We start from the raw sequence: 7,128 nt of genomic DNA, 5'->3' as shown, positions 1-7,128 counted from the left end.
AGAGGCCTCATTGATAAAAAGGATTTTGAGGATCAGTTCACAACCTTTTGTCATATTTAGCTTGGAGCTCTCTCTTCTATTCTCTCTCTCTCATACTCTTGTACACTTAGAGTTTTCTTAGAGCAGTCTTGGAGGAGTGTGTCATACTTAGTATTTGGAGGAAGGAGGCAAAGGAAAAGTAGAAAACCACAAGAGGACAATGGGATCAACAGCTACAGCGGCTACTGAATTGCATGTATGATTTCCTTGCTAGTTTTGGCATGCATGTGGTTTCTTGGTTATGATCTATCATTGGCATGGAGGATTGTCTGGATTGACAGTGGTTTTGTCTAGCCTTTTCATTTCCTGGACAGCCATGGTGTTGTGGGTTTTATCTTTTTTTTTTTGGTTGGAACTCATGTTCCTTTGGTTGTGGGTTGAGCTACTAGTTCCTAGAGTCTTGGTTTGACAAATGCTCTGGAAGCCCTGTAATAGCTTAGGTTGAGTTACTAGTCCTGGAATATTTGGTTGGACAAATGCTTTGGAGCTCTTAAGGGGTTGAGTAACTAGTCCTAGAAGCCCTGGTTGGACAAACGCTCTAGAGCCCTACAACAGCTGTGGGTTGAGTTATTAGACCTGGAAGCCTTGGTTGGAAAAAACGCTCTGAAGCCCTAGAAATCTTGGGTAGAGACCAATCTGGTGATGGTTAGTGATGTTTGACCATGAGGTGGAATCACTGGTTGAGGGTTGAGGTGGTTTGGCCTCTAGAAGCCCTGGTTTGGTGTTCTTGGTTTATTCCATGAGATCCCACATTCATGCTTGGAATATGGCACGAGGGTGATTGGATAAAAGAGAGATTTGGTTCAACCCAATCTATGGTCAGGTGGTATGTGAAAGTCCCTGACTTTGTTGGATTTGTGTGTGTTAATAAGAGCTCATTTTCCTTTAGTATTTCATGAGTAAATTTGCTTGTCATTATGTGGCTTTAATGGTTGTTTCATCATTGATATATCTCTGGTTATTCGCTAGTTATAAGCATGTTTCATGACAATCTTGATGAATGACTCTCATCATGTTTTGGTTAGTAGATGAAATATTAATGAATGAATGACCTAATAGATAATAATGTAGCTATTGGGAGGAGACATCAACCCTCCTTGATGATTCTCAGATAAGTATGAGATCCCTATGTTCAGACATTTGTTATGACCTGTAGATTACATGCTTATGATCTGTTTGATGAAATGCCTGTCATGGCTGGTAGGGGTCAAGTCAAGTCCTTATTCAAGTGTTTGTATTAGTAGCCTTATTTAATTGTTATTTATCAATTATGTAAGTTTCATGAAGTTCTGGGAAAAGGCTTGAATCCTAGCCCTAAAAAAGTGGCTCAGAATTCGGGGTCACTGGCATAGGACTACCTTAAAAGGGCCACAATCGTATGGATGCCTTGTTGTGGGAGCGACTAGAGAGTCTCAGTCGCATGGAAGGCTTGTCATGGGAGTGACTAGGGGTCTAGTTCAACAAAACATCAAGTGGTCTCAAGGGCTTGGTACCTGGAAGGTTGGTTGTCTCCTGAAGGTTTTGTAGCTCCCGAGGAAGGTTAGATTGGTCTTGTCTTGTCGGTTCCACTTCCTTAACTGTACATGGGGAGTTGAATCATATTATAGTAACTCTTCGTCACATATTTATCTTGGTGGACCAGTTAGCTGGTTAAATGTGGGAGGAGGGTGTTACAAATAAAATAAAATTTATATTTATAAATTAAAAATTAGTAATAACAAAAGATTAAATAATAAAATAAAATTTGTATTTACAAATTGAAAATTAGTAATAACAAAAGAAAATCTTTTAAGGTTGTTTGTAAGTAAAATATTTCGATTTTCATTTTAATTTTATATCAACTTTAATGGAAAATAAAATAAAAATTATAATTTTATTTATAATTACTTTATACTACGAGGGAATATGGAATTATTTCACTGCTAAATATAGAGTTGACAAAAAAAACCTTTAAATATGAAAAAGATGTGTAATTCATTATGTGTTTAGTTGAATATATATATATATATATATATATATATATATATATATATATATCAAAAAATATTTTAATGTTAGTCTTTAATAAATATTGAACCATGCTTATATTAATTAATATAAGTTTATATCAACTTTATATAAAGAGATAATGTAATTGAAAAAAAAAATACTATATTTTCACTTCTCTTTGTGAAGAAGATATGTAATTTATTCATTTTTTAATAAGAAAATGATATATAGTATTTGAAAAATATTAATTACAAAAGAAAAGTTTAACATAAATTGTAAATAAAATATTTCAAAATTCTTGTTATCTAAAATAATATTTTTAGAGGAAAAGATTTATTATTCTATTAATATATGCTTTTAAATTTTGAATATGAGCAAGAATCACAATCCCCTCAATACTTAATATGGAGTTGAAAAATAATATGTGTGTGTGTGTGTGTTTTATTAAAAAGAAAGTTTGAATCCAACCCAAAACAATGACATTTGATTAAAGCTATCAATATTATTTGTGGGTTAGAGATTAAGCATGAAGGCTCAATCCAAACCCTCAAACGAGTACCCCATGATAAAAAAATTGTATCCCCTTTCCAATTAAAAAAATTTCATAACACTCCCAAGATCCAAATACATTTGCATTCCATTTTTCACTATTTTTTTATTTGATTTTCACTAACTTCTTGTTTTCCTTAGTGAAATATTTTTTCTCTTCTTCCCAATTTGGATCAACCCATGTTTTCTGCTAAATCTGATGGATCGCTCTTTGGTGAGTGGGCGTTGATGTGGTTCTTCCTCGTCTACAGCCAAAGATTTTTTTCCAACTTTATTCCTTGAGGATTCAAAAGGGAATCCATATTTTACAAGGGTTTGTTGCTTATGGGATTTCACTTTCGCTAAATCTAGAGGGTCTTCCTTGACATGCACTTTTTCCCTGACTGATTTTGTTCCCTTCAGTGAATCTTCTTTGGCAATCACTTCTTTGTATTTTATTTCTTTCTTACCCCAATTTTCTTCTTCTTTCCATTTCATATAATGTTTTCTTTGAGCTCCTTCCACCATTTGGGCCTCTAAATATTTTTTCGGGCTCTATTATTCTGCAACGCTTGGGACAAATTTTTATTACATGTATTGTTTCATAAGATGTTCTATATCAAAATGAAACATTTTCGTAATCAAGCTTATGAACCCATACATTATCTAGAGTTGTCAGATATCTCCGCAGGAAAACCCATTAGAGAAATTTTGAAGTCTAAAATGGGCCTCCTAAAGAATATTATAAAATAATAGTGGAAATAATAAAATAACATTAGATTACCCCATCAAGTTTTGGAGGAAAAAAAAACTACTTTTTCAACTTATCTACCTACGATTTTACTCAAATTTCGAGTGGGAACACTTGTTGGATGTGGAATTTAATTTTTCATCCAAAGAGTACCCATGTTGCATACTTTCGATGGACGTTACTACACGAAAAATGTGGAATACATGAAAAAACATTATTGCAATCACATGTTTTCATGTATTTTACATATTTCATGTACTATGGTCCATCGAAAGTATGCAATATGGGTACTCCTTGGATGCAAAATTTAATGGGTACTCATTGGATGAAAAATTAAATTTTGCATCCAATGAGTGCTCTTGCTCGAAATTTGAGTAAAATCATAGGGAGACAAGTTGAAAATATGAGTTGAAAAACTAGTTTTTTTATTTTTTTAGTGTTTTATATTTTTATTTTTTTACTCCAAAATGGTGAATCATCCCAATGGTTGACATCATCATATTGAATCCTATTGGTTCTTACCCTGTTGATTTTTGTTGTACATTTTTGCTTTGAGACCCATTTTTTACCTCAAAATTTCTCTAATGCCTTATTAAAATCCATTTTCAAGCATATTCAATCCTAATTGGTCTTATAAAAAATTTCAGTTTATGGGTTGTGGCAATAAAACTTCCCAATTGCATTTCCAATAGAAGTTAACAATGGGAGATTCCAAAGATAAAGGGGAAGGTTAGGGAAATTTACCCACACTAAAGTTGTGGAGATTAATGTTGTAACCAGATCAAAGGTAGGATATTAGAGCTACATGAAGAGACCAGCACTACCCCAAGACTAGCGTCCAGATTCACAAATAATATTCTTATTCTAATTATTATGAAAGGCAATAACAAAAAAATCCAAGCCAGAGGGCAAATATTCAGTTCACAAGTCAAGAGAGATTTCCATGAATCCAAAATCCACTTGTGGAGATCAAACAATCGTGGCCAAAACCCATTAAATTTGCAGACCAAACCTTGATCTAGAAAAAAAATTACAACTAAAGGCTTTTTCCTCCAAAGGAACATTAAAGGCAGGAACTTCTTGAACTACCGATGGACAGATTTGGATTTCAAGAAGGCATTGTATGAAATTGTGGCTTCAGTTGTCTGAGAGGAAGAATTTGCAGCCATTCCTTCAAGAGAGATTGATTTCCCCGTCGAATCACAAGAGTTCATCATTGATTAGTGAGTTGTGAAAACCACATAGTGAGGGTCTACAAGAAGGATCGCATCAGAAGAATAGACAGCTGACTAGGGAAAAACCCTAGCCACCGCCAAAAAAATATTGATATATATATATATATATATATATAGATATAGATATAGATATATATATAAGTCTATGTTAGATATCTACCCATTATATATATAAATATAAAAGTCTAGTGTTAGAGTTTCTACCCCATTATATATGTATATATATATATATATATATATATATATATATATATATATATATATATAATTTCTTATGTTTAAAATATTTTATTACTTTCTATTTTCAACATGAAATTGACAAGGATGATTAACAACTTACTTTTGGGAACATAGGGAGCCGAAGCGATTAGCCAAGGTTTCAGTAAGGTCAGATAATTGTTTCTAATGGAGGTCGCAAGAGGAGGGAGCTCGACTCCCTCCTACAAAGACGTAGCAGTGGGCAGAGGCAAGACACCGATCATCATCAGTAAAAGTTTTGCGGATGGCAGGAACAGAGGTAAGGAAAAGGAAATTGATGGGAACAAGACCATGGAAAACAGTAGCACAAAGGACAAGGAAGAAGAAGACAAAAGTCAAGGTGCAAGAGACAAAAAACAAAAGGGACCCTGCAAACCAAAAGCAGAAATCACTCCTAGAATAATATTAAATGATCTTGCTCTGCAGGCGCACAAGGAACACATGGGGACCTACGCCATTATCTGTAAATTCATGGGACTCTGGCCCACTGAAAAAGCTTTACAGATGTGGATCAAGTATCACTAGAAACCCAAAGGAAGCATTGACCTACATCTTGGGTCAAAGGGATTCTTCACAGTGGTGTTCTCAAACATCGAAGACAAAGACAGAATATTCGAAGGAGGACCCTACTTTTATGCAGCAGTCGGTCTCTATATGAGACCTTGGAAGATGAACTTTGTCCCAGAGCGGGAAACCTTCACTTCGGTCCCTGTTTGGGTAAGGCTCTATTCTCTACCTCTAGATTATTGGCAAACAGAATCGCTAGCTGCCATTGGCAATAAACTAGGATGTTTTATCAAAACTTCTGAAGCCACAAGAAGGGGAAAATATACCTCCTTTGCAAGGATATGTGTGGAAATGGATCTATCAGGAGCTCTTCCGGAGGAAGTAATCTTGGAAGTTTTTGATGAAGAATGGGTGCAGGCTGTGGACTACGAGCATATCCCATTCAGATGCCGTAGATGCCATGAGCATGGACATTTGTTCAGAGACTGCCCTCTTGGTAAAGTAGAGAATAAAGGGAAACCGTATACAATGAAGGAGACTGAAAGCTTTCAGAAAGTGGCAAGTAAAGGAAAAGTGGGAAAAAAGGGGCCAAAGCAACAACACAACGAGGCGCAGAAGGTTAGTCAGAACAAGTTTCAAGTGCTGGAAGAGAATGAAGAAATCACGAGAGAAAACCAATCTCAGGAGAAAGGTCCTAATGAAAAAGAGAAGGAAGAAGACAACAAACATTCTCAAGATACTGGTTATCAAAAAGAGACGATTATGAGTGAAACAGAAATGGAGATGGACCAGGAAATGACCCAAAGTGAAATAGATCTGGAAGATCAGGAACTACTGGATATACTTGATAAGGAGAACCTGGATCTAGAAGGATTCTTGATGCAGGGAACCAAGGGAGGAATAGACTCACTGCCTCAAGAAGAATGCAACAGAATACAACAGTTGTTTTTATGGAAAGCTCAGGAAAGAGGGTTGGATAAAGGTAAAAACATTCACAAGCAAGAGCACCGAGGTGTGAAAACTATGAAATCAACTCCAGGATTAGCGACTAGAAATCCAGGAAAGAAGAGGGGCAGAAAAAAGCAAAACGAGCTCCTAATGGAGTGTGGAAAGCTAATGATAGATTCGGGTAAGATGAAAGACCTAACCAGTTACTCCTTTACAAATATTTAATTATGAAGTTCATATCTTGGAACATCAGAGGTCTAGGTAGTAAAAGGAAACAAAGAATGCTAAGTAGCAGAATGAAACTAGCAATGCCAGACATAATCTTCATTCTAGAAACAAAATGCTCTATTCAGATTTGAGTTTCTAGAAGTTAAAGCAGAAAACACAGCGGGGGGCATCCTAACTCTATGGGACCCACAAAAAGTTAGCATAACAGATGCGTGGGCATCTAGAAATTACTTATCAGTAGTTTTTCAACCAGTAGGGGTGTCGGATACCTTCCTGGTCACTAACGTTTATGGGCCTCAAAGAATAGATGAGAAACTCAGGTTTCTTGATTCCCTGGTTGATCTTAGAAGCAGACATGAAGAAATTCCTTGGGTCATGGGAGGAGATTTTAACATGATTAAATCTCTTTCGGAAAAAAAAAAAGAGAGGAGGTACTAGACTGCTAAGTAAAGATTCCATAGCATTCCAAACCTTCACAGATGATATGAAACTAGTGGACTCTGAAATGCACAATGGTCGTTTCACATGGAACAATAAAAGAGGAGGGGAGGCACAGGTCGCCTCCAAGTTAGACAGATTTTTGTTATCAGAGGAGCTTATGCTCACAAATAGAGAAATTACAGCTAGGGTTCTCCCCTTTGGTGG

This window comes from Pinus tabuliformis, chromosome J, assembly GCF_031772625.1.
Source record: "Pinus tabuliformis cultivar Carrire ecotype Pingquan chromosome J, CPIR1, whole genome shotgun sequence".
In the NCBI taxonomy this organism is placed as follows: Eukaryota; Viridiplantae; Streptophyta; class Pinopsida; order Pinales; family Pinaceae; genus Pinus; species Pinus tabuliformis.
Note: the sequence above shows the minus strand (reverse complement) of the source record.